Source organism: Grus americana, chromosome 1 (assembly GCF_028858705.1).
Source record: "Grus americana isolate bGruAme1 chromosome 1, bGruAme1.mat, whole genome shotgun sequence".
NCBI lineage: Eukaryota > Metazoa > Chordata > Aves > Gruiformes > Gruidae > Grus > Grus americana.
In genome coordinates this window covers 191,431,293-191,444,796 of record NC_072852.1, presented here as the reverse complement: position 1 = coordinate 191,444,796, position 13,504 = coordinate 191,431,293, and positions in this window count along the sequence as shown.

The window sequence follows — 13,504 nt, the reverse complement described above, 5'->3', positions numbered from 1 at the left end:
TGTGCCCCCTTTCGCTTTCTCTCTTATTAGTCTGACATTTAAGGCACTCTTACAGATGATACAATTCTGAAACTGCTCAAGCAGAGAAGAGAACTCGGGTCTCTAGTATGCTCAGTGATTTCTCTAACAAATGAGCTTTTGTAGACAAGGAAGGCATTGCTTCATCTCCACATGTATTTTAAAGACTAAAACCTCTCGCTGTCCACTCAGATTCTTATCAAAATAGGGGAAAAATGCTTCAGATGTTACCTCAAGGAATCATAGAATCATAGAAAGATTTGGGTTGGAAGGGACCTTAAAGATCATCTTGTTCCAATCCCCCTGCCATGGGCAGGGAAACCCTCTTCCACGAGACCAAGTTGCCCAAAGCCTCAAGCAACCTGGCCTTGAACACTTCCAGGGAGGGAGCATCTACAACCTCTCTGGGCAACCTGTTCCAGTGCCTCACCACCCTCATAGAAAATATTTTTTTCCTGATGTCCAATATAAATCAACCCTCCTTCAGCTGAAACCCATTACCCCTTGTCCTGTCACTACATGCCCTTGTAAACAGTCCCTCATCAGCTTTCCTGTAGGCCCCTTCAGGTACTGGAAAGCAGCAATTAGGTCTCCCTGGAGCCTTCTCTTCTCCAGGCTGAACAACCCCAGCTCTCTCAGCCTGTCCTCATAGCAGAGGTGCTCCATCCCTCCGATCAGCTTCGTGGCCCTCCTCTGGACTCGCTCCAACAGCTCCATGTCTCTCCTGTACTGGGGCCCCCAGAGCTGGATGCAGTACTCCAGGTGGGGTCTCACAAGAGCAGAGTAGAGGGGCAGGATCACCTCCCTTGACCTGCTGGTCACACCTCTTTTGATGCAGCCCAGGATAGGGTTGGCTTTCTGGGCTGCAAGCACGCGTTGACAGGTCATGTTGAGCTTTTCAACATGAAATGAAATGAATCCATCAACATGGATGAATATGAGCTGTGAATCCCAAGCAGAAGGAATTACCTAGTAGTATCATAAGTCACAACAAGCAATTAGATCAAAGTCACAAATGTATCCTCTTCTTTTTCTGTTAACTCATATAACTGAGCTCTTTTGTTCCTATTTTGGTTCAGTTTAGAAAATCCGCAGAATTAAAGGATTTTTGGGGGGTGGGAGTCCTCCAGAAAAGCTCCTCCTAAGTGATGTAAATTTGGACCAAAATATGAATAAAAAAATAAATACACATTAGCTAATAAGATCAGACTTGTGAAAAGAAAACTGTATAGTATCTGTTGCTTTACAACAGAAAGGGTTAATATAAATTATTATGATAACAACAACCAAAAAGAATGCAACAGCTGGAGACAAAGGTTGCTTTACCTGTGCTATTGTAGAAACAATTCCCCAAGAATACATTCTTTTCTCTTAAAAGCTGGAGAAGTATTTGTAACTCATTTGGTGCAGGCCAAATTATGGACATATTTAGGTATTTATTGATTTTTTTTCTTGGTTTTCATCCATCTGGTTAGAACAATAGAAAACCAACTATGCAAGTCTTTTGTGAAGAGTATTTGTGAAGAGGAAAAGTAATAAAGCACCAAATTACATGTCTTCTTTCATTTCCTAATGAATTATCAGATAGGAAATAAGCAGTAAATCACCAAATAGCACCTTTTATTTAATTTCCTAATTTTTCATTATTAAGTTTCATTTTTATTCACTTGGTCCAAATCCTTACATCATACATGAAAATTGCAATTGCCTGTTGAAGCTCTTACAGAATCCTGACTGACAAACGCAAAACAGCAGGTTTTATGTTGCTAATAATAGTAATGTGAGAGACAGAAAACTCTTCTTTCATTGAAATTCTCTTAAAGTATGCTCTTCAGATATCTGCATCCATATTTGAATCGCCTTAGAACATAACTGTGAATATAAAACTCCTACCTCTGAACATCACAAACCAGTCTTGTGCTTTAAGATGAGCTGGCTCTGAGCTGGGACTTATGACATCAGGTAGGTTCATGGCAATAATGTGGCATCAGGACTCTGACAGAAATTCAGCTCTCTGTACTGAGAGTCATAATCAAAAGAGTTGAGGAGTCACTTTTCTATACTGTATACACAATAAATGGTTTTCAAGTAAATCTGTCTTTTTTTTTTTTTTAAATCCTAAACTAAGTTCTCTCATTGTCTTTGTGGAAATGTTTAAATGCAAGTAAACTGTTTATTTAGACTGCTTGGTTTCAATTTGGTTTTAGTCCTCTTATTTAAAACTTGAAAGATATTTCTTACTAATGCCTCTGAGGAGTTTCTCTTTCATTAAAAGCATAGTTTTCCTGTGGTGCATAGAACTGTATCAGATAATGCTGGTACTTCGCTTAGTAGAGCATATTTAAAGCAAAGCTCTGTTTAATAGCAAATGCACGTTATCTGGTCTGTGAAGCTATTCCTGGGTTTCATTTTAAAACATTAATGCCTTTTGTTTTCTTTTTTCTTTTTCTTTTTTTTTCTTTTTTTTTTTTAAGGAAAAATACACTGAATTAGTGTAAAAAATTTCAGGAAGTAATGAGGTTTGTCATTTTAGTATCCTGAGGGAAAGCAAGCTTTAAAGGGTATTATCTATTCACTTCATCAACAAAGGTGTTTTCCTGACTTTTTGAATACCCGTGGATTCAAAACTCTATTAAAATGCTAAAAAATTCAAAACCTGGTTCTCCTTTACTTCAAAGTGTGTTTCTTAACTACCCATTTCTCCATATACTTAATAAGGGCTGGTCTCATTTTAAAATGTTTGATTTATTCTAGTACCTCTAGATAAATAGTAGAGCAAGAATATTTATGTTTCACTGGTCTCAACCTAATATTGTGCAGGGAGAAATAAATGGAATAGAAACTGTAAACAATAGGATCCCACAAAATCATAATAAGAGACTTGAATATAATGCTGGAAATCTGCAGAATCTGATAGGGAATTGAATACCAAATAGAGTTTAAAATATATACTGAATTAAAATATTATTTTAATAAAATTCTACAATGTGACTCAGAACCAAGACAGAATTTAATTGTTTTCTCTGATTATTTGGACTGTTAGTATGTTTCATCTAGGGGAGGCAACCAAGCTTTGAGCTACTTCAAGGTTAGGGAAATTCTGGAGAGGCGGAAGAAACACCTGTAAGCAACTGGCAAATGAAAAAGTAAACATCAATCAAATGACAAATATTTAAGGCCTTTGAGACACCTAGGCAATTCCAAACTTAGCTGGATTTGTCAGAACTAACTGTGGATGCAGGTAACCAACTTCCACCTAAGTCCATTTTCATTACAGAAATCCTTCACTGAATCTCAATTGCAATCTCCAGTTTGATTGTACAATAGATTCCATTTTGAAGTTCCTAGCACAAGGTGGAAAAAGAAACATTAAAATCACATGACACAAAGTTCTGGTTCATAAAATCTCCGTCTACTCACTCAAATTTGTTTCAAAAAACTGTGACTGAGAAACTTAACTTGGATGCCAGAACCAGGTATCCTCTGCTTTTTTGCAGCTAACGCAAAGCAAACATAAAAGCATAACAGTGGTCCCAACTCGAGCCAGTTAGGTAAGAATGCAGGTTTGTGCTCACGTCTGATCTAGAGTAATTTTGCACAGTTGTAGAACTAATAGTCAGAGGATGGTGGCCTTTATTTTTCTGATTACATCCTTATTTCATACTTGAAATACTCTTTGAGATCCCAGGAAACTATATGCTCAGAGTGTATTTGAGCTTCTTCATAAAGCAAGACTCAAGACCTCACCAACTCCTGCTTCCTTGGCTGCTGTCTACCATGGTTTCCAGTGAGAGAAACCTCTGAGGTGTAAGATGGAAGACTTGGCACAACTCTTCACGACCCCAACCTGGACTGTCAAATGGCCAATGCCCCAGCAGGTATTTAGGCAATAGTGATTTAAAACAGAAATCTCACTTAAAAGCGATAACTTAAGGACAGCTGAAGTAGATTGAGAACTGATCATCTCCAGTTATGACAATAAGATACATATTAATACTGCATGCAGCTGCTGTCAGAACTGTCCTTCTCTAAACAGGATATGGGAGAAATTTTGCTCTTCTGCCATGGGCAATTTTTGGCTCCATGTTCTTTTAAAAGTTGTGGATAAGACTAGTACAAATACTTTCATCTTGTTACACACAGCTGCAACTTGCTTAGCAGACAAACCATGTAATAATAGCCATAACAATGTGGGAAATATCCAAGAGTTTCACAGCTTTAAACTCACAGACCAGAACAGTGTAAAGACTGAACTATTCAAATCACCCATAAGTCTATGATGGTAACATTACTCAAGGAAAAGCAATAAATAAATCCTATTCAATAAAGAGGTATAAAATACATAGAGTCTTCATAGAGTGGACTATCATATCACCTAGTTTGAACTTGTGTACATCACATTATGTAATTTAATTCATTTGGTCCTATAATGAGCCCAGTAACTAATATCTGACAAAATTATGTCTGCCAGGAAAGCACAGCATCTTATTTGGAAGGTATTAAAAGATGTAGAATGCACCACTTCCATATATAATTTCTTTTAATGCTTAATCATTGCTATGGATGTATTGCTCTATACATAATTCAAATTCATTTACATTCAACTTCTGTCTAGGCCTTAGCTGTAGGATTACCCTATCTTCACTAGAGTAATGTATTAGTTAATTAATAGCCAGTATTTTTCTTTATGAAGTTACTTATACCTGTAATTAGGTTAATTTTAATTGTTTTCTTCAATAGTTTCACCAGATTAAGCTCTGATAAGAACTTACTTGCTTTCATTGATTCATTTTCTTGGGTATCTTCTGTTTTATGAATAGCCTTGTAAACGTGTGTACACCAGAATTAAATACAGTATTCCAGTATTGCACTTACAGTGTACACTTCCTCTCTCCTACTCATTACTCCTTTGTAAATGCATATTACTCTTTCTTTTTTTCCACATTAGTGTGTTAATTCAGATCAGGAGTGTACCTTTGAAATTAATCTCCTTTTTTTCTCCTGATTACCACATTTTGATTTGCTTCATAGTGTGGTTGTGGAGCACGTGACTGGGATTCTTTTTGGATGAAACCAGACTGGAAGATGGAAGCATTTGGAAGCAACTGGAAGCAATTCTAGGAGGGCACCCAACGCATCTCAGGCACAAATGAACACAGGCCTTGGGACGAGGTTGGAACTGGTTTGAAGGAGGGGAAAAAAACAAAACAAAACAAACAAACCCAGAAAAACCTAAATATATATAGTGTGGATTCCAGATCCTCAGCATTAGCTATATCATTTTATATGTCCAGTTCTATTGGTCCACTCTACTCACTAGAAACAGCTACAAGCCTAGGGTCTTCCTCAGAGTCCTTACAGTTTAGTACACAACACCTCTTCCAACATTATGAGCTATAGTCCACCTTTTTAATGTCCAAATGCATTTAGGTAAAACACATTTTGTCTGAAATATCCTAAAGTAGCAAATGATTCCAGATTTGTGTAATATGGCTTTCTGGTTTCTTCAACACTTCCCACACATAATTGATGTCACCCTTATTAATGTAGGTATCTACCTTAGTTAACTTAAAGAGAGGAACCGAGTATTTTTAGACACTATCTCCATTTAGAGCTCATGTAAAAAATATTTCAAGTAGCATCCATCTATTCTTATCAGCTATTTATCTTTGATGTTTACTGACAGGAATAGGAATAGGCCTTTTTAAAAAATGAAGGGCAAGACACAAAGCAGTGATCAGCCAGTTCAGGGAAGATGGTCCATCAATAAGGGTAGAACTCACAGGTGTAACTGTGATCTTTGAATGTACTATCAAGCTGACACTGCTGCAACACAGTAGAGAAACAGGGCAATGAGGATGGGAAATTTATCATCACATTATTTAAGTCAACAGAAGAAAAAAGTCTAATCGGACACATTTTCCATAGTAGCTATCTAAAGAACAGTAATTAGCAAAGATTAAACAGAGCAGGTCAGCCTTACTATCATTAAATTATTTGCGGTGACAGATTCACCATTTGTAACATTAAAGACTTAATTGTAAAGAAATTAACTCCAGGCTTGCTTACTGAGCTGTATAAAAATATTTTTAATTGAAATTCAAATTGTTGAAAACATATTCAGATTTTTTATCTACTTCTGCACATTCAACTAACTTGACTTGTTGCAATATTCTAGGATATTGGTGATGCTTGTTCACTGTTCCTACAATGCATAATAGCTTTTGTTACATAAGAGTTGACAATTATTATAGAAGCAAGGAATCATGCTGTGGTGTGGTTTTTGGAAAGCACATACTAAATAATCCTGGACTAAACATTTATATGATGGCTATTTGCAGTTGAATGTTTGTATAATCTGCTTTTCCTATCTAGTCCTAATTTCCAATGATAATATCCATGGGATTCTACCAAAAATTGAATTAAAATGGTGAACGGACACTTAATAAGTGCTAAACACACTTTTCTCATGGTTAAAATTAGTCTTTCCCCTGTAGAGTACCTAAAGGATTGCTCCCCCTTATTCCTAGCAAAAGAACCAAGAGTGAGGAAAAAATATTACAAGACTTTCTAAATTGTTACACATATATATAGTTTTTCTCTTCATTAATAATAAAAGAAATATATAAAGGAATATTAACAGACAGTCACGCCTATGATAGGATTTTTCTTACTTTTTAATCTTGAATTGATCATGATTTGGTCATCCAAGATCCTATTAATGTTCTTTTTATGTTGTGAGGAGAGGAAAATTTGTGGTTTTGTTGCATTCTTGACATATAAGAGATTAAAAATATATATATTGCAATTACAAGGCAGAAGAAGAGTGGAGTCTGTAACTACCAAATGTTCTGATGTTTCAGCAGAAAATTCTGAAAAATCCTGAAAAAAAACCCCAAACTGTAACTGTTAAATTAGCCTCCTTTCCCTTTCCCTTTCCCTTTCCCTTTCCCTTTCCCTTTCCCTTTCCCTTTCCCTTTCCCTTTCCCTTTCCCCTTCCCTTTTTTCCTCTCCTCTCCTCTCCTCTCCTCTCCTCTCCTCTCCTCTCCTCTCCTCTCCTCTCCTCTCCTCTCCTCTCCTCTCCTCTCCTCTCCTCTCCTCTCCTCTCCTCTCCTCTCCTCTCCTGTTGTTTGTTTTAAAATATTTTCTGTGAAGCATTTTTCACCTATCACAATCCAATATAACCTGTAGCTCATGAACCTGGAGGGTGATCTCATACAGAAATTTGTATGTTCCTATATTATTTGAGCATTCGATTCACAGCTGAAAATCAAATAGAAATAAAAATTTGCCACACGTAAGATGTACAAGAGATAAGTTGGGAGGAACTTGGTTGGAGGGATTCTATTCTCTCAAAAGAGGACAGAAAGTTACTAATGACTTCATGCAGCATTTTTCGGCTTCTGAAAGCAACAACAGATGTTTTCATTTCTTTAGCTTTGTGACATAAATGTCTGTTGCTAGATCTTACTATTTTTCTTGTTCAGTCCAGACGTCTCTTTCTGTAATATCAAGTACGTATTCAATCCTTATGATAGGAATTACTCATCTACTTTCTGTAAAACAGACTTGGTGTCTTTTAAATAGAGAATAACTTTGTAACTGTATTACTTTTAGAGGTACATTAAATTCCACTGAATCAGTAAATAGCTGTTTAAAATATTGACTGGAATTTCATCAAATTTTCAAGGCATCCTTCATTGTCGCTCCCCTGACTGCACATGGTACGTTGTGTAACAGACACGCAGCAGGCTGCAACCATACAGGTACAGGAGCAGGAAAGTTTCCAAGTCTGTCTACTGGTTTATAGAACAAAATTAAAGCATTTTTGTAAAAGGTTTGTTTTATAACATGTAATTGTTCTAATCCTGGTATATTGGTTGTTAGCTTTCGCATCTGCAGTGGAAATGAAAGCAGACAAGGAGATTCTAAGCATATTTAAGAAAATGTTCCCTTTATTTCCCTCTAAAGTTCTTCTAGATAAAAATATGTATGAAGGAGTGAAAATAGTCAACCGAGAGAAATAAAAAGAAAAGCCTGAGGCTGATGGGATGTTTAGGAAACCATTGTTAGCATAGCTACAGAAGCAGGAACTTCTTTCTTGGGCAGCAGAGGGATGTGTAACATGGGGAGAGTTTCATGTACAATCAGCCAGTGAATGTACCTCACTAAAGAAAGGTACATCTTCTTGCCATTAACAGCCACTAAAACCTACTGCCAGTGGCCTGAAACCTCATATTTCTAAATGTAAAAAAAAAAAAAAAAAATTAAAAAAACCCATAAATCTAGTAGGTATCTTCAAATCATTACACTATGTCTGAGTGATGGAACAGTTTTATTTGGTGATCTGGACAGAGGAGAGCAGCACACACTGTTTTCCTGACTACCCAGCCAGCTGATCAATGCACATGGGCTGTCCAACACACCAGACAAGAAAAGGGAAAATGCTACAGCAAAAGTGGAAAAATAGGGGACATGGAACGGAAGAGGTGTAGGGTAAGAGAGACAGTGCAAGATAAAACATTGTCAAACCAGGGAGCCACTGGGATGGACAGTGGGGCTGACTCCAAGGAGGTAGCTGGAACTTCCTAAAGGGCCAACACTCACTGAGCTCTGCACTGCATCTTCAGGGTCCTCTGGACCAAAGGCACTGAAGTTACCCTTCTCATTGTCGTTACTGAGGTTTGTAATAAGTACACAGACACAAATGTTACCTCACCCTTGTATGCGGAACTCCTAAGTTTTGCAGGATGCAAACATGAGGATGCTGCTAAAGGGCAACACTAGGCTCCTGGAAATTATTTTTCAGTAATAATTATTTAAAAAAAAATCAAACAGCTCCATGGCAGTTTTATTATCTCTACCTATCAAATTCTATACTAAGTATTAAGTGAAAGAAATGAGTTTCATTTCAAGCATGTTCAAAGTCTTTGCTAATAAGTTGTTCAAAAGCATTTACGTACATCTAGCTTAGCAGTTCCTTTTATTCTTATGCAACTCCATTTCACTCCTGAAAAACTTTTTCCTATGCAAATATAAACGCTATTAGTTATCCTGGACTGCAAAATTCTCTTCATAATTCAAATGTGAAACTTGCATCTGAGTTTCAGGCACCAGGTGAACCAATCTTTCTAATTTATATTCCCATGTTTGTATATAATCAATGGATGGTGTCCCTGAGGACTGGTAAGAGAGGGACTACTCTTGCTAATTTTACCTGCCTAATTAATCCAACACCATGTTGCTCTAAGCAGTTTTCATCACATTTAGTCTTTATATGGTATTGTGGAAATACCATATACAAGGAAAGGGGAAGCAAGGGACACGCACAAATGGAAATGGGATATATTAGAGGAAACGAGGTAGAAATAAAGACTACAGCAATGAGCTGGGGAGAGACTGTGGTGCAACAGGATAAAAAACTGTCACAGATCATGTTCCCAGGAGTACTTCCCCTTTGAATAAAGTAAAAATGATAAGGAAATAACTGCTCGTCCCCATTCACCTGCATTTGGGCAGGGATGAAAAAGAATGTTTTCTGCTCCTTCACCGCTTTTGCAGGTATGTATTTCAAAGCGCAACTAAGCCTTTAAAAGACATCACAAGAACAACCTTTCAATATTGATGCTAAAGAATATTTATAGCTGACCTGGAAAAAAGAAAGCTTTAGGGAGAAAAAAAGCACTGCTTTCTGTAGCATCTTCCACCTTGAGGAGATGACAAGTACAATTTGCTAAGCAATTGCTAAGGTTCAGGTTTTTTTGGTTTTGAAACTTTGGTCTGATGCTATTTCAAGACAAATTCAAGTTATGTCTGGCCAATCTTAAAGGAAAAGGTTTCTATGACACCAAAGGTGCTTTCTGAAATTCATTGGGAGGTGAAAAACTACTCTATGATGGCAAGTGTCACTTGAAAAAAAAAAAAAAAATGGGCTGAGATGCACTTTAAGAGCAGAGGAACTACAATAATAACAGACAAAAGTGGAACTTTTATAGGAGGATATGGATTCAGCCACAGAAAAATCTGTCCATTGGTAACCTTATATTGAGAAATCTTATGTGAGGAACAGGTTTTGATAAATTTCAGCCAGGACTTGGACCTGGGCTCTAGTTCAGAAATTCCTCAAGCAAGAAAGATTTTAAGCTGTCTTCTTGGATGTGAACTTCCACTCTCCCTAAAAGCCCTTCAGAATAGTTTCCTTGAGAGGGCTTCCTTATGAACGAGCCGCTTCAGCTCTCTCTGGCATCAAGTTTCCCCTTTGCTATCAAGGTGTTCTGAGAGACAGTCAGGATTCAAGGAAGCCAGGATCCAGAGGCCGTTAAATAGTCAAGGGACTTTGATATCCTGTCACAGAACTTCCAGCAATGCCACAGTATTAGATGAAATGCAATCCAAATGTGGTTTTGGATGAGTTTTTTGAAAATTAATTTTGTCATCGAGTAGTACCTAACAGAACTATCTGCCTCCAATTGGTTTCTTATGCAGAGGATGATATACTTCAAAAAAGAGAAAGAAACATCTTTGAAATCTGTTCTTAACGATGCCACTGAGACAGCAATAGAACTGGAAATACCACTTGAATATTATTGCACAAGAAAACAAAAAAGGGGGAAAAGATATTATGGGAATAATATGCAATTACATGATTGAAAGCTTGAATCTGAAAAGGATCTTTTCCCAACATGTGCTAAATACATTAGCCAGAAGAACTCTCCAAATTTCAATATACATGGAGATTGCTTGTTGATGTCAATTATGAAGTAATTTTATGTTATTTTATTTTATTTTATGGATGAATGGATTCATATGAAGTTTAAGAATTGCCCCTAAGCAAAAGTATTGACTGTGACTTCCACTTGCTCCTACTTTCCCTAACAAAGTTATTAGAACTGTTGGAAAATACATTTTTTTTTTTTTTTTCAATTTGCATTCAGTAAAGTGGTTAAGATTTAAATTGAACTCATAATCTACTGGGGCAAGTGACTAAGACCAGTTGTTCTCTCAGAAAATCTTGAATTGTCAGAGCACAACAGAACAATACACAACTGTGTTTGAAAAAAATTTAGAAAAGATACCCCTGAAATATTAAGTTTTGTGCAATTTCAAATGATCATTCCAGCCAAAGAAGCTTATCTGTTTATGAAATAAGAATGCCTTCTATTATTTCCCTTGGTAAGTGCATGGGTTTTACATGTTTTTCTTAAAAATGCTGTGCTCTGGATTCTTCCCATTTATTTCTGTATTCCAAAATTACTTGAATTTTCTCTAGATTCCCCCATATTGCCTCTAGATTCCCTATACAGCCACATCTAATCGCCGATAGGAGTCTTGTTCTGGAGGTATCTCACACTTTTGACTAACATTGGAGCCAAGTGTGAATCTACTCCTACTCTAATCATTTAAATTAGAAATTAGGTAGGTTGATTATACATCAAAACTCTTCCTTATTTTTCTTTATGATATTACACCCTTGTCACCTAGCAGCTAGTCAGTGTTGAGTCTTGCAGCTTGTTTGTGTTTGTAGGAATATCTGGTGATAGGTTAGGTATGTCTTTGATGCAGTTCTGTTTGCCCATAAATAATGCACAAAGTTGTGTTTTCCAGACATTTTGGTAAGAATAAAGCAACAGTAGATAGTTCCTTCACTCACAGATCCAAGTTTCTTTCAGCAGGACTCCACCAAAATACAGGGGAGGTTCTGCTTTTTTTCATGTCACCCTAGAAGTGTTTCTCTAGTAAGAATCATCATCATCATCATCATCATCATCATCATCATCATCATCATCATTATCAATCATCATCATCATCTTTTAGAAGGGAAAGTTTGCTTCCTTAATGCCAAAGATCTGCTGTTGCAGACGAGGGCTTTTGTTCAACTTCTAAATTTGATCTGGTCACCACTAGACATGAGGTCTCTGAGGCTTTTGTTTAACCTATGAACTGTCACTGATGTTCCCCTATGGAAAATTCAATATTACTAAAATCTAAATGATTTAATATCTAAGGATAGGCACCTCTTTCATAATGCGGAAATATACTTTCCATTAAACTTTTCTCCATTTTCTCCCTTTCTGCATTACTTTCTTCAGGGACAATTGCTAGAGGAAATACTGCTTTAAAAAGTGATTAATACAATCTTTTATATTTTGAGTTAAAAGGTGAACATCTTTAATAAATAACTACCTAAGGTTTGGTATTTAACTTAGGCTTCCCTATTTTTTTTTCCTTTATGCTTAGACACTTCTGTTCAGTTTGAGACCAGACCACCCAGACATTCTCTCTATTTATGTCTATTTATCTCTATTTATCTCTATCTCTCTATTTATTTCCAATTCTTGCACAGGGAAATTCCAGGGAAAGAAGAATGGTTCCCCACATCGTTACTGGAAAAAGAGATAACTGCCTCTCAAAATATATTTTATGAACATGAAGTCCATCCTTTATGCAACACACTACTGGAAAATTATATGTGTATTTTATAAAACAAAAAAATAAATCCTTGGGTCCATGAATTATGAAGTTTTTGCCTGTTTTTTTAGAACTTAGAAGTTTAGCTGTGTTGTAACTGTAAGTTGTACAATATCACGTCTGAATGACCAATTCTGTTCCCAGTCATGGCTGAAATAGTCCAGGTTTATGTAAAGCGCAGTCTAAAACAATCCAGACAGGATGCTTTCAGAATCTTTGCCAGTATGTAAGAAGACTAAATGGCAGCCAACCTGGATTTTTATTGAAGTAAGGGTTGTAGCAATGCCTGATTGTGATAGCTAATGGTATTTTGTGATTCGAAGTAAACTGGGTGTAGTTCATTTGTATCCTTTGAAAAGTGACTCTACAAAAAGTGTCATACACTACAGAGCTACAGTTTTATGCATCATCTACTCAGCTGGACTGGTAACCTCTGGTGTGCACTTTCCTTCTCCAGTGAATTCTGGAATATGATGGATATGTCTTAATGTTTAATTAATAATGATTTAAGTCACCTCAGTGGTGATTTAATCTAACCTTCTTTACTGAGAAAAGATCTCAAAAAATGCTGAAGAGTTTTAAAGAACAATGCTCAAACAATAATAGCTAAAGCCATTATAATTGTTGCATAATTGTAAGTCATACTTATGTCTGAAATAGAAGGCTTGTGCATCAGAAACAATGTGTGATGGGCTGCAGAATCGAAGAGATAAAGTTCTCACAATATATAAATAACGGGGCATCTCCCACAAGACATAGCTAGACATTATCCCATAATCTCTAAAAGTGAAAGGCCCAGCAAAAATGGGTCCATGAAGAATTACATATGGAAAGAAATATTTCTCTTGAAGATTGAATACTGTCCCTGACCCTCTTTTTGGATACCAGTTCCTCACTGTATGTGGATCCTTGGTCTTCCAGGCAGTCTCCGCTTGAACTCAAAGTGACCTTGGAGTCTAATTCTTCAGAGGTGGCACGGTCCTCCCAGTGATGATGTGGATTAGCAGGGATGCGTTCT